This window comes from Stomoxys calcitrans, chromosome 5 (assembly GCF_963082655.1).
Source record: "Stomoxys calcitrans chromosome 5, idStoCalc2.1, whole genome shotgun sequence".
NCBI classification, from domain to species: domain Eukaryota; kingdom Metazoa; phylum Arthropoda; class Insecta; order Diptera; family Muscidae; genus Stomoxys; species Stomoxys calcitrans.
The window spans coordinates 50543479-50559536 of NC_081556.1; the positions used below are offsets into that span (position 1 = coordinate 50543479).

At 37.4% G+C, this 16058-nt stretch overlaps 1 protein-coding gene across 22 annotated transcripts in view; it reads right to left on the bottom strand.

The window, feature by feature from the left end:
* Positions 1 to 16058, bottom strand: part of LOC106095735 (cell adhesion molecule Dscam2) — a 433819-nt gene that overhangs the window by 362742 nt on the left and 55019 nt on the right. The window lies entirely within an intron of this gene.

A 16058-nucleotide genomic window follows, 5' to 3' on the forward strand; every position in this document is an offset into this window, starting at 1 on the left:
AAAGTAAATTTCCTGCTGTCCCACCCACCCCTTCCAATTCAGAATGGCTGTTCACTTCTACAGTAAAATATTGAACTGGCCATTTCGGTTAACGTATGACTGGCGACGACGGATATACTCTACTAATTAAGAAACAATTAAATACGCTTAGAATTTTAGAAACTTTAGCTTAGACTCAAACAACTCAATTGCCCAAAAAAAAGTTTTTGGGTGTTCTGTGACATTTGAGCAGATTGCGTGTACAATGAAATATTTCAACTGATACAGTTTTATGGAAGCCCAAACCTGCCCGCCTGTCTGCTTGTTGGTTGTTTGTTAAGCACGTGATCGGCTTATTGGTCTGATTACCATGTTTGTATAGAGTTCCACCTTATATGTCATCAATCTAACACTTCCTTAGATATTGAAAGGTATTGGAGCGGAAAAGGTTTTCAAACCTATAAGAGGAGGTATAATTAAGTGCATAATCAATCATTTGTTGAATGGAAAGGTATATGGTTAAAGAAAATGTAAATTTAGAAAGATCAGCAACTTTGTTATTAAATATAAAGTTCAATTTTCAATTGCATTGAAAACCTGTAGGAATAGGTCCAAGGGTGGGGGTTAATGACTACCATCCATACTAGAAGTCATAGTAAAAGTCAATAAGAGGTCAGATCGTAGAAGAAATCGCAGAATCCATCCACGATCTAAACCTGCCGATTCGCAATCCACCTCGTTCCCCCTTTGGTGGCCAGTTGTATATAAATTCTTTAGCAAGTGATTTTACAAAATATTAGTTGAGAAAATTCTAAAAATTATTTTTTTATTTAAAATATAAAAGAAAATTAGTTAACAATGCTCTGTTAATCACTTAACATAGCTCTGTTAAAATGTCAGGTTTGTGCATTGATATTGCTTCAATTTATATAGAAGCAATATCAATGCACAGACCGAAAACCAAATTTAATAAGCCAGTTGGATGCCATTAGAGAAATCATTGTACAAAATTTTAGCCCAATGGGATGAAAATTGCGTCATCTATAGGCGCAATGTTACTTAATGGATACATTCGGTGTCGGATAGCTTTTTTTGTTAAATTTTGCAAAAAATTTAACTTTGTCGATAGGGAAAATATCAAACGATATTCAGACAAAAAATAAAATATCGATAGTACCATCGATATTTTGCCAGCTCTACTGACCACATAAAAGACGGGCACAAAAACACATTTTCACATTAAAAAAACCGAAGCACTACGTGTGGCTTCGTTCGTTTGACGTAATGTTGGCATTACACTAGGGAAATTAAGTTAGTTGATTGTGATTATTTCCAACCACTGCCCCATATATCGTCCAAATTGGTTCATAACCAGATATAGCTCCCATGTAAACCAATCTCCCGATTAGAATTTTTGAGCCTCTAAAGGGTAAAATTCGTATCCGATTTGGTGCAATTCTTGAATGTGGCGTCTTGTAATGTCTTCCAAAAACTGCTCCTGGTATGATCAGAATTGGTTCATGTTGTTGTTGTTGTAGCCACATTTTCATGTGGAGGTGGTGATGCTCGTGAAGCTCCTGAAGGTGAGCAAGCTTGTTCCGGTCCAAAGGACCGATCGCCTTGGGAACAAGGTGACCATTGGATATTTAAAGACGTCAATAACTCGCATCATAAGCACTCAGTATTTGTGCAAGAGCCGGTTTCTTCCGGACTCTCATTAAGACTCTCCGCTCGAAACCGCTGATTGTCCGCGACTGCCGTTGAGGTACTCCATATGGAGCATTCTCCTCAATGTTCCAGCCTGTGTGGTACTCACAGTTATACCGTGCCGGGAGAATCGATTCATAACCTGATATAGCTGCCATATAAACCGATATAGCTGTCATATAAACCGTAATTATTACCAGATTTGACTGAAATTATGCACAGATAGCTGTGTTATGACCTTCAAATACTGTGCTTAGTGTAGTTCAAATCAGTCCATTAGCTGATATAGCTTCCATATAAACAGATCGAGCATATATTATCCAATTTTGCTGGAATTTTGAGTGGTATTTTCTTATGATTTCTAACAGCCATGACAATTCTTAGCGCGCTTTTACTTTTTATACCTTCCACTATAGGATGGTTGTATATAAATTTCGCCATTATATTTGTAACACCTCGAACAATTGATCTGATACCCAACAAAGTATACGTCTTAACATTCTGAGTCGATTTAGCCAAGTCTGTCTGTCTGTCGAAAGAACGCTAACTCTCGAAAGAGTAGAGGGGCGCTTGAAATTTTGCACAGCTACTTTCTATTAGTGTAGGTCGGATGGGATTGGTCATATCGGTCCATGTTTTGGTCATATCAGTCGATGTTTAGATATGGATCCAATATAAACCGTTATCCCGATTATACTTCTTGAGCCTCTAGAGGCTGCACTCCTTATCCGATTTTTCTATGCCATTCAACAAATGTGTGAAGTATGGTCCGAATCGATGCAAAACCGGATATAACTCCCATATAAACTGATATCCCGATAATACTTCTTGAGTCTTTGGAGGACGTAATTCTTATTCGATTTTGCTGAAATGCACAGTGGCTTCTCCTATGACCTCCAATATACGTGCAGAGTATGGTCTGAATCAGTCGAAACCCTGACTGATTCAGACCTCCCAACTAGCCTGGATATGTGTAAACAGTGGGATCCGTGAAGGGCCGGGCGCCTTCCAGCTCAAACCTTCATCTCTCGTTTCACGCCAGCGGCCACAGAATACACAGATGCCCGAAATCCGATGTTCCTGACTGCCTTAGTCAAAGGGAAGTCCTCATTGCTGCGCATTTCACGTATAAGTGCAGAGATCTCAGATCAAGTTTCGCATTCAAGGCCACCCTCTTAGCACTCTTCCCTATATCAGCACCACAGCGATAACCTGCACATTCCATCAAACCGATAGACCCTTATTGTAAAAACGTTGGAAACTGCTTACTGGCGATGGGTACAGAAGATGCCAGAGAGACATGCCATAGCTACAATAATAAACTACAATTTTAAATGTAATTTAATGAATAAATAAATAAAAACAAAGACGAGGGACAGATTTGCCTTCAGACCTTAGCCAGTGCTTCAGTTTTCCCGCCTTGGAAATGAAAACCACCCTAACTTACCCAAAATGTGCAGACTGTACATTGCTAAACAAATCACAGGCCCCAAAAAAAGATCCATGGTACAATGTCCTGCCTTCGGTACTATAGCAGGCTATATGCCATGCGGTCCGGTCGACCTCTAAGACTGAAACATATTAACCGCCCGCTGATTTTTTAGCTATTATTATTTTGGCAACACTGGATTAAACAGCCCCACACATTTCGAGTTTTGTTTCACTGTCAAACATCTTGAGTTTGGTTTATAATTTAGACATGAATCGTCTTATAAACGAACAACGCTTGCAAATTATTGAATTTTATTATCAAAATGTGTGCTCTGTTAAGACAGTTCTTCGCGCATGCATTTTTGCTTATTTTTTTTCTTATTTTTGGCTCAATGAGTATGTAAATAAGCAGAATTGTAGATTTTGGTGTGAAGATCAGCCAGAAGCATTGCAAGAGCTACCAATGTACCCAAAAAGTCACAGTTTGGTGCGGTTTAGGGGCTGGTGTCATCATTGGACCGTACTTCTTCAAAGATGATGCGAATCGTAACGGAACTATGCATGTGCGCTATCGTGCGATGATATCCAACTTTTTTTGCCCAAAATGCAAAAGCTTGACTTGCATGACATGTGGTTTCAACAAGACGGTGCCACATGCCACACAGCACACGTAACATTGGACTTATTGAGAGACCAGTTCGTTTTATATTTCACGTTCGGGACTGGTCAATTGGCCATCTAGATCGTGCAATTTAACGCCTTTAGACTATTTTTTGTGGGTTTACGTTAAAGTTCATGTCTATACAGATAAGCCCGCATTGGAAGACTATATTGGAAGACAACATTGGAGCATTTATCCATGAGATACCGGCTGAAATGTTGGAAAGAGTATACCAAAATTGAGCTAAATTAAAAAGACAGTGCAGATATTAATCCACCCCATGCCACTATGGACATACACATAAGCCAGTAATCGGTTGTTGTGCGCTCTTAAAACTATAAAGTAACCTTTAAAAAGAAAACTTTATGTTAGGAATTCCGTGCTACTTACAAAATCCTTAATTGTTTTCAATACCACTCCCCTAAGTTGGCTCATGTCTGATATAGTGTCTCCACATAAGTACCGGTATCTGTAGGACGCGAAAGCCGGGCAATGACAAAGGAAATGCTCCAACGTCTCATCATCTTCCCCGCATTCCCTACACAAGCTAACACTTGCCGCACCGATTTTACATAAGTGAGCTCGTAGTCCAATGTGTCCCGTTATGACACCTAGAGCTTTACTGACCTCCTCTTTACTTCCTTTCAGTAATAGCCTCGTCTTTCACGATCTGGATCCCCCCATAGGATTTTCGCCTTCCTACGGACCGTTTCGCTGTTTCACAATGTTGCATGCGCATTCGTCGCCAACTCCCTTAACTCGGTCTGCGTCGACCCGAAAGGCTTCGGGTTAACCAAGTTTATTGACGGCAGTCCTCTGGCCTTCACTGCCAAATCGTCTGCCCTTTCATTTCCCCCTACTCCGTTATGGCCCAGGACCCAAACGATGCGGTTTTTGACATCCACAGAGAAGGCGTTAAACTCCTTCTTACACTGCAAGACTGTTCGTGACCTTACCGACCTGGTTGTTATTGTCGTTATGGCAATTTTACTGTCGGTAATGATGTTCACACTCGACGTCCTCGCGTTAGCACCACACTACCTCACGCATTCCGTGATCGCCCGGATCTCCACCTGCAGGACCGTATTATGGTCGGACAGTCTAAAACAGATCTCAGACCCTGGGTTCTCAGTGTAAACCCCCAGGCCCACTCTGTTATCTAGCTTTGATTCATCCGTGTAACATGGTCTTCCATATGGCAATACTAGGGTTCCGTCAATCCAAGACTGTGCAGATGGCAGCAGTGCCTTGCACTCCACTTCAAGGTTCATCTCAGGTATCCGATCGAAAAACTCTTCTTCGATTATACCGCGATGGTATGAGCTGCTCCCATCCTCAATCCATTCTCCCATCGCCTTAAGTCTCATAGCCGCAGTGGCTGCCTCACACTTAATCTGTATGTCAATGGATCGGATATCTAGAATAGTCTTCAGTGCCCTAGTGGGCGTGGTCCTCATCGCTCCGCCTATGCCAAGACAACATGTTCTCTGAACCTGTTGTATGGTTCTTATGTTGCACCTTTTTCTCCATAGCAGTCCACAAAACTACTAAGGCGTAAGTAAGAATTGGTCTAATCACGCTCCTGTAGAGCCAGTGGACTATCCTAGGATTCAGGCCCATTTCGAACCTACGGCCCATCTACATAGTGCCCAACATCTGTGAACCTTCTCAGTACGGTCCTGAATGTGACACTTGCAATTGTAAGCAAGTAAGCAATCAACTAATTAATGGTTGACGAATGCGACTAAATCGTAAACAGAGTTGCTAAAGTCCAATATTTGGAATAAGATTAATCTTCTACGTCATTTCAAATGGAATGCATGTTTAGAGTAGAAAATTAACAAAATGAAAACAAATTTTCGCTTTCGATTCTTTAAAATTAATATGATGCTATTTTCTTTTGGTAGTTTCGGTTAGTGGTGTTGCCTTTTTTAGCTGTCAATTGTCATTGACAATCATTATCTGACTGTTCCAATTCTTTCAAATTTTAATTTTTCTCTAAATGTCTACCTCTTCACACTTTAATCCACTATCCCTTATACCGCATATTTTCCATTTCAAGTAATTAGTGATCCATTTTGCAGCTACAGCAGCACGTTTTACGGATAATACATCGCTGAAGAGGGAGAGTAAAGGAAGTGAACAAAGTATATATGCATGCCTGTAGAGTATACACACATACTGAATAATTAAGGGTAACATAATGCAAAGAATACCTGGTATGAGTATGAACGTTTGAGCCGCACGGCCTAAAAAGTACTATGTGCTTAGCAAACGAATGTATAGCCAGCAAGCAGGGAACATAAAAGGATATATGTATACAGGCTAGCTGGCCTCCTTGTTCAGGGCGAGATGAGCATAGAAACAAATATTATGGAGCGGTTTTACATTGTTGGGGGTTTTTTGTTCTTCTTATTCTCTTTAACAATTGCCACGGCACACATACAAACTACCTAGCAAGCCACACATTACAGGTTAGGCTGCCATGATGCAAGTCTTATGGTAATAAATACTTGTACATAAATCTGATGAATAATATACAAATTGTTGTTGTAAAATCTTTGGGATGGGGGGAAAAGGAATGGCTTGTTGGTGGCCAAAGGGAAGAACAGCAGAGAAGGATTTAAAATGTTTGTGTTTTTCGAAACAAAAGCAAATCTTGCCATATCGAGAACAAAGAAATGTTTCTTAGTTTGAACAAAGAACGAATAGAAATTTTAGAAAAATTTCGTAAGATGAACCTTGAATCAGAGGCATGCGATATATACTGAACAAAGACCTCACAATGTTCATCTAAACATTGTGAAAAATCCTTTTATAAAATTAAATCAATACACAACATTTAGCCAACGATGAAAAAGGAAGATGCCTTTCGGCTTTCGGATTAAAAAACTTATAATATATAGATAACTGTTATAACTGGTAGTATATGTTCTTATAAAGCGGGTAAGGTTTAGTTTGAAGGTTACATCTTGTTTTACTATTCTCAATTGTATTTCCGTTTGTAGTCGTTATCAAAATATATCAAATTAACAAGAGGTTATGGGCGACCAAAAAAAGAAAATTTCTCATGAAATAGTTCAATTTAATGGAACCAATTACTAAAACTGGAGTTTTCTGGTAGAAATGTATTTGTATGCCGTTAACGTTTTGGAAGTAATTGAATTGGATTTGAAGAAGATTAAGTATCAAGAAAAGGATAAGAAATCAAAATGCATTATAGTAAGCTGCATTTCTGATGATTGCCTGGACTATGTTATGCAATGCAAATGTGGAATGCCTTGAAGAATGTATTCACGTTGAAATCATCCACAAAACAGACAATATTGAAGAAGCAGTTGGTATAATTAAAGTTATCGTAGTATACAAAGATGACCATTTTCTGGAATTCGATAGTCTTGTAAATGCAAATTTTGCCCATGAACATTCCACTAAGGAACAGGAGCAAACTTCTCACATATCAATGACTGCAATCCGATTCATGTTTAAGCTCAATGATAAGGGGCCTCCTTTTTATGGCCGAGTTCGAACGGCGTACCGCAATGCGACATCTCTTTGGAAAGAAGTTTTACATGGCCAGGATTCAAACCCAACCGTTCAGCGTCATAGGCCGACATGCTAACCGACAAGCTAAGTTAGATACATGTGACTTGGTGTCGCAACTTTTTGAAAGTTTTCCTGAAAGTAATGACGCTTTAATAATGGCTTAGAAAGAAGACTTATTAACATTGTGAGCAGAAAAGCAGTGTCTGCTTGCGGAAGAGAAAATACGAAATGGAGATACTAATAGTGAAAAATCAGGTGCTGTTTCTGTGGCTCGAAAGACTAATAAGCCAAATTTAATGAAAATGTCACAATTATGGAAAAATGAGGCATGTAACCATAAAAAATCCAAAAATATTACTTCTGATGATCAGAGCGAAGATGAGTTATTATGTTTAATGGTGAATGCACATGGCAGTGAATCAAACAAGATGAACTTTATTTTGGATTCGGACACGAATGACCATATTGCAAATGATCGGAGCAAAGATTATAGAACCTAACAAAAATGAAAACCTCTTTAACAAATAATATCGTCAGAGATGGGAAATGTTTGACTGCAAATGAAATAGGTGATATACTGGATATATACTTTCAAAGGCCAATATATTATTCCAGGATTCACTAATAGAAGGTTAGGTCACATGTAAAAACATAAAGTGGATAGGCCCCATAAACATCATTAAGGATGTCAAATCTGACGATTGAAAATGTCATCATATAGGAGAAAACGTAAACAAAGAATGAATGTAAAAAGAGAACAAGTTGACATCCTCAATGCCAAGTACTGTCAAATATTAAAAAAAAGTATATCGGCTGATCGCTTGGCTTAACCTTATTCAGTGAATCCTGATATTATTCTTGAAAATGTTCTCTATGTACCATACTTAAGGGAAAATTTACTATCAGTCAGCAAATAATGGAATAACGGTTGGCTACACAAACAATGGTCACAGAATTTGGAATGTTGAAACTAAAGAAATAATTACAGCCCGTGAAATTAAGTTTAAGGAAGAATTATTTTCTTTTCAAAATACTGTTGTCAAAAATCTAAATATATATCCAATGTGCAGCAATGAGCAAGAGAGGGATGAAGTGGCGAAAAAAAATAATGAAGATAATGTTATATCTGTAAATTTAGATGATTCTAAAGAAGATGTAAATGACAAAACAAATATAAATGTGGACGATAGTTTCCAGATGGTGACACCCAAAAAAGTTGTTGTTCTTGTAGCAGTGTGTTGTACACTGAGGTGGCAGCCCTTGCCGATGAAGGATCTCAACGGATCAATCCGGATTTACCAAAAAAGTAGTAATGTATAAGAAACAATAGCAGACAATGAGTATATTGAATCCGCAACACGATGAATCTACGCTAAGAAGAAGTTCCCAGGGTCTTATACCAAAGGTTTTTAAAGATTATTTCACTTCCTATGATGCAGATATAATTGATAATATAGACGGCCAACTTCCAGATACATACGTGGATATTTTAAAGAGGCCAGACAGGAATGATTGGCTGAAGAATGGGCTTCAATAATGTTTGGTCTATAGTCAAACAGCTTAATAATATAAAACCTCTAAAGTCAAAGTGGGTCTTCCGTGTAAAGAGAGTTCATCTCTTTTTACACGGTCATATTTTAAGGTACAAAGCAGCAAAAGGTTTCGTACAAAATTTTGGTATAGATTATGAAGAAACATTTGCACCTGTGGCTAAACTTACAACAATAGAATACTTTTAGCACTTGCAGTTCAACGCGGATACCATTTTCATCTTATGGATGTAAAAACTACATTTCTGCAAAAATATTTAAAGGAACAAATATTGACGGCGAACTTCCAGATACATACGTGGATATTTTAAAGAGGCCAGACAGGAATGATTGGCTGAAGAATGGACTTCAACAATGTTTGGTCCATAGTCAAACAGCCTAATAATATAAAACCTCAAAAGTCAAAGTGGGTCTTCCGCGTAAAGAGAGTTCATCTCTTTTTACACGGTTATGTTTTAAGGTACAAAGCGAGGTAAGCAGCAAAAGGTTTCTTACAAAAATATCGTATAGATTATGAAGAAATGTTTGCAACTGTGATTAAGCTTACAACAATAGAATACTTTTAGCAGTTGAAGTTCAACGCGGATACCATTTTCATCAAATGGATGCAAAAACTACATTTCTGCAAGAATATCTAAAGGAACAAAAAAGAAGAGATGGTAGCACCTGAAGGAATTTATTTTAATGGTAATGAAGTTTACAACTTAATAAATCCTTATACAGTTTAAAATGCTGTTGAAATAAAAAAATTAATACATTTCTATTAAAAATTGGATTCGTTTGATCAAACCCTGATCAACATTCGATCATCACATTTACTTCTATGTGTCGATGATTTGCTGATTGCAAGTCCCAACAGAAATGAAATTGAACTGAAATTGAAAAATAAGATTTTTTAGAACCTCTCCTATTTGCAATGTACATTAATGATCTACCAGATGCTATCCAGCACTGCAATATTAGAATATATGCTGACGGTGTACAAATTTACACTTCCGCACCCGAAGATACTTTAGATGACTGTATTGTATTCGTCAACCAAGATTTGACAAAAATTTTACAGTGGCCTACGGGCAACGGCCTTACACTAAACACAAATAAATCGAAGCCAATTTGCATTCATAAGAGAAGACCTGCGACTTATGACATTAACTTATATATCGGAAACTCCAAAACTTAAATTGTTGGCAAAGTGAAAACTCTTGGGGTAATTTTTAAACAATATCTGAGTTGGACTGATCATTTAAATGCGGCTTGTGGAAAGATAAAAGCCAAGCTCCGAAATCTATGGAACTCACGCTCTTGCAAAGCTCTCAAAATAAGTATGTTACTGCTCTGAAATTGTTGCTAGTTGTAATTAACAACTACTCAACAGAGCTCAGTATTACGTTTAATAACATCGCTAGATATATCTATGGACTCCAAAGATATGACAAAGTTTCAGCATATGCAAACAAGATATATAACATGCCATACGATAAGTACGTGACAAGCAGATTTTTATTTCTGTACTAGAATTGTGTAAATAACAGCAATGATTCTAGTTAAGATATAATTCTTCTTGTATTAGGAAGAAAATAAATAAATGAAATAAATCAATACATAAAATAAAAAAACTTGGCACTACGCTATCTCCTGTAACTATCACAAAACGTGCTGATTTAGGTCGAAATCGGTTCACATTTGGATATAGCTTCCATATGTTCGTCCGATTTGTGCTTATATTGCAATAACGTATTCATTTGCTAACCGATTCACATGAATTTTCGTACAAAGGCTTCCCTTATGACTTCCTTTATTGCTGTTGAATTTCATAGAAATCGGTTCAGATTCAGATGCAGGTACCATATATATTTTTGTCCCATTTTAATTAATACTGATATATTTTGGTGATTTGTTAACCTATCATCACGAAATTTGGCACGAAGGTATCTCTTATAACTCTTCTGAATTTCATAGAAATCTGTTCAGATTTAGATATAACCCTCATGTACATGTATCTTTCGATTTTCACTTTTAGGGCTTTTCCTATCAACCGGTCTTCTCAAAAATATGCAATACGATTTTCCTTCGACTTCTACAGTATGTAACGATTTTGGTTGAATTTCTACATTTCAATTTAAAGCAAAATTTAGTTTCGATGAGGATGAGGACTTCTTAAAATTATAAAATTTGGATATAAATGCCGCATAGACTCCTCCAACTGCATTGCTTGAACTCATAAGATTTAAATTTATTTAAGGCTTAAAGTTTCTCATAGCCTCATATTCAATTTATATTATAAAACTCTACCCCACATAGTCAGTATTCTTAAAAAATTTTATAAACATCTGTCTATTCCTTTTTTCAAAGAACTTAAGAAACTTGTTTGTCAAACACATTTTGGATGAACTCCCTCTTTTCTTCCTCTCCTCCAAAAAAGACAACAAATAAAAATCTCTTATCTTCAATTAACATTATTTTGGGTGCCACCTTTAGCAAGATAAAAAAGACTAAAATTTGATATGACTCACTTTGTGAGAGGTGTTTGTCCCAACAACCATTTGGAGTTGTATGACATATTTCAACGTATTTAAACTTTAATTCTTTAGCCCCAAAAATGAAAACACTCCAAACAGAATGATATCTTCAGTCAACAATCTCCGTGGGGACTTGAAAAGGAAAGGAATCTTTGGTGTCTTTGTACTATCGAAAATGGTAATAAGTTATTTACCATTTTTAGAAGACATTCATGTTTTCAATTTAAATATTTGAAGAAATACCAACGACTAAGAAAAAAAAAATCAACAAAAACGAAGAAATTAAAGCCAAACAAACAACACTGTGGCCTAGAAGCTACATGCAAAGCCAAAGATGAAGAAAGAGAAGAAGGTTCAGTAGGAAGGTAGCCTTAATTAAAAATCCTCAACACGTTCATACAGTTTATTCATTTTTCCCTCTTGAGTTTGACTTAAAAGGAATCTGGCTTACGTTTTTCCAACCTCTTCTTCATGCTCCTCTTCACCCCTATTTTGTGCTTTCTTTGTCAAAGGCTTCTCATTTATTTCGTAGTTCCATCATTTCATGTTAAATGCGGCACAGCAATATATATTCTTTATGGTCTCACCTATATCTGCATTCAGTTGCAGAGAGCAAGCGAGCGAGCATATACTAGAACCTTTAGTCTGACTATGAGGGCTTATGCTAGACATAATGCTACCTTTGTAACGATGACTCTACAACATTAGTCATGTTTATTTTAATTTTGTATGACACCTCTTTTAAGTGGTAAATGTAGATGTTAACGTTGCAGTAGTAGTAGGAGGTGACAGAAGTGTTGATAGCGGTGTTGTTATACTCGTATTCAAGCATACAAATTCCTACAAGAGTAGTTTCGGCATGGAAAATCATTTTGTAACCACAAATTTGTATTATCAGCCCCAACGTTTTTGTATGCTCCACACTTTCCTATAGAGTAAACTATTGGTTGTGTACCCTGTTGCTACATCAGAAAGATTTTTATTGCCTTCTTTTACTCCAGTGGCACGAATAAATTGCCAAATGCGAGGATGGTGATGGAAGTTATGTTTGAATACAACACAAATTTTTCCTTTGGTTTGGTGGTTTCCTTGCATACTGATGTAATTTTCCTGCATGAACTCAAAACTGAATTCAACTGAACGCTAGTCACTTTGTTGGGAAGTTAGAAGATAGATTTTTAATTTTAAACGACTTCTTATTCTCACACTGAATTCCTACTCTTGAAATATGGCAGTTAAACTCAAAGTTTAAATCCAAAAACAAATCCTGTCCCAGTGTAAACGGGGATTTTGGGGATTTATGTGACATACACATGCGTATAAATGAATGTGCATATCACACACAACCATACACAATCCTTGGAAACAGTTGCATATTTTGGTACTTTTGTCGATTATTCAGCTTTCATGGTTTTATCGGGATTTGGGTTTTAAAAATAAATCCTGCAAAAATGGGATTTATTTTTATACGGTATTACCCATTAAAGAACACAGGATTCAACACTTAGTGGCCAATGTAAACGTACTTTAAGTGATATTTCATTTTTACTACAATCTTAAATGCACAAATAAATAAAATATGTTTTCCAAAACACTTAATCCATACGTCTCCTATTGAAGGCACTGAATGCATTTGCATCGAATGTTTATTGTTCTTGTTTATTTTCTTAACCTCCTCCACATGCCCTCGCATTTCCACTGAACTCATTGGTTGTTTTATCGTTTTTCCGTAATTTGAACATTGTTTGGTTATGGGGTTTCTCTACATGTCTTTGAGGTTTACATTTTTAGTCATAGCTGTCTTTTTTTGTTTTTGATTTTTTTGTGTGCTTTTTTATCTCATGCCTGTTATTCTCTCTCTTCATTCATTCTATATTCTAGGCAGACAGCTGGTCGTTTGCTATGATTGAATAGTGTATGAAGTATGACATATCGGTCGGTGTTGATGACAGTCATGTTGTCAAGGTATCGGTGCTGGTAGATTGCTGTTTTCCACCTTAGTATTTGTGTTGCTGAGATTTGTTGTCATCTTCAATTATTTTTGATTTCCTTGCATTCAATGGAAACGATAAAGATCTCAACCAAAAAAAAAGTTGGAAGATATTCTTGATATGGAACAACAAACAGAATGCGATGAAATTTGCTCAAATGCCATAGGTCATAATTTATTTAAATGATAAGAATGGTTGAAAATATTTTGAGGTTCTGCTAAATGCATTATTTCAAATTACTGTCAGTGCAATGGTTAAGTTAATGGAATATTTCAGTAGTGTCAACATTCGTCAAAATAATATAGAGCAAACTTTAAAATAAAACCATAGTGTGAATGAAAGAGGAACTTAATTTTTAATCCTTAACGCTAAATGGGTTCAAAAATACCCAGTAATAGAGCTTTCTTAGAAAATCGTAGCTCGAGCAATGAAAGAGGCAAGGCGGCCCGGTAGCCAAGATGGTGGCGTACTAGGATTGTCAATGCGGGGGTCGTGGGATTAATTCCAAACATAGGCCTTGTCCTGTTGCTGCCGTAGCAACACAATAAATTAAAATTGTCTGGGTAAGGTTAGATTAAAGTGGCAGTATGCCATCAGAATTACTTAGACGTTTTTGTCCATTGTGAGAAGGAATATTCCTTCTAATTCCTACTGTTAAACCATCTAGATCGCTCTAAAGAGCTCAACAACTTGCAAATGTTCACATCCGCTAAATCAGAAAAGTTCTCTAAGAAATGAGAACCTAAAGTGAAACACTTTCTGACTGCCAGTGCGGGACACACACAGCAGATGTTCTATATTCTCTTCTTCCTCGATGTCCTCACAGCTGCGGCAAAAGTCGTTACTGGCAACCTTCTTTCTGTCAGCATATTTTCCGATCAGACAGTGATCTGTCATGACGGACTGATACATCTTTTCTAGCCAGTGACAGCAAAGCGGTAAATCTCTTCAAGTCTATATGAGGCCACATAATTTTGTGACCATCTGTCGCTAGAGACATACCCACAGATTTCAGTTCCCGTAGAATATGTTAGGTAGTTCCTAGTCTCGTAAGCTCTTCCGCGTTACCATTCCCTGGGATATTTCTGTGGTCCAGAACCCAGAACAGGTCAATTTTGAACTGTTTAGCCATCTGTTGAGAGATCAGCGACAGTCAAGGGCGGGTTTATGCAGTCAAAAATACGTTCTCCAGGGATTTGATAGCTGCCTAGCGGTCTAAGAAGATATTTATACCAATCGTCGCTATAACATTCTATCTCAGCAATTCCACCACTTCTTTAATTTCAAGGATCTCCGATTGTTACACACTACAGTTGTCGAGTAATTTTCTTGATATTACCAGCCCTGGTTCTTCGGAGTACACCCCAAAGCCCACTTGATCGTCTAGTTTCTATTACCAGGGATATCGTAGTTCCAATCGGTTCTATAAGGAATAGTGGTACAGTATTATTTATCAAAAAACGGTTCAGGCAATGTATAATCTATACTGCCTGGAACATCATTTATTCTATCAAGGATAACACAATGTCTGAGCGGCCACATGACCAATGAGAAAGCTTCATTGGCCTCACAGTAGTAGTTGCGGTAATTGGATTAACAACAATGCCCAAAGGCATAAGGTGTAGCATTTAATTTAGTTCATCAGATGATGTCGTCCTCAATGCGGTGGTGATGCACAAACAAGCCTCCCTTTGTATCCGGCTGTGTATTGAACAGTAGATGGACTTCTGAAGCGCTATCCACCAGACTACAACACCATATAGCATTAAAGGTCAGACACCTGCATTATATACCCAGTGCATAACACGCGGAAAGCCACCAACTTTTACCAATGGTTCTCTTGCAGGTGTTTAGAGCAAGATTTGCCTTTCTTCCCTTTACAAAATATTTGACTTGTCCGGCAAAACACTCACGTATTTTGAGCATTCAGTAAATAGAACATTCTCTCCTTTCAAGGAGACAGGTGCCACTGTAGGTAACTTGTATCTCCAGCTGAAAAGAACTACTTCTGTCTTACACGGATTCACACCTGAACCACTTTGGCAGAGTTGTTGAAAGTCACAGCTGAAGTCTTTTTGTCAATCGATAAAATTGGATGAAAAATGTCAAAATGTCAAAACCGGAAATTGGTTTATGTAGTGCGATATCCAAGGCCCATTGCAATCCTCAACGACTTACATCTATCCCATGGCAGCCGGTTGTACGTACCAGATTGACCCGATGAAGTCCTTCATAGGCAAGGGCTGCCGCCTCGGTGTACAACACACTGCTACAACAACAACCTACATCTGTAAGAAAATTTTAAGCAGATATCTTTATTCATTCAATCGCTTTCGTGATTTTGACAGACTTAGAGACGGACGGACAGAGGGAAGGATATGACTAGATCGTCATAAAATGTCAAGACTATCAAGAATATATATACTTTATGGGGTCGCAGATCAATATTTCGAGGTGTTGCAAACGGAATGACTGAGTTAGTATACCCCCAATGTATGGAAATCGGTTCAGATTTAGATATAGCTCTCATTTATATATATATTTGGGTTGCCCAAAAAGTAATTGCGGATTCTTTAAAAGATAGTAAATGCATTTTTAATAAAACTTAGAATGAACTTTAATCATATATATAATTGCCATTTTGTTCGATAACCGTTTGCCATCTTCCTGGCAA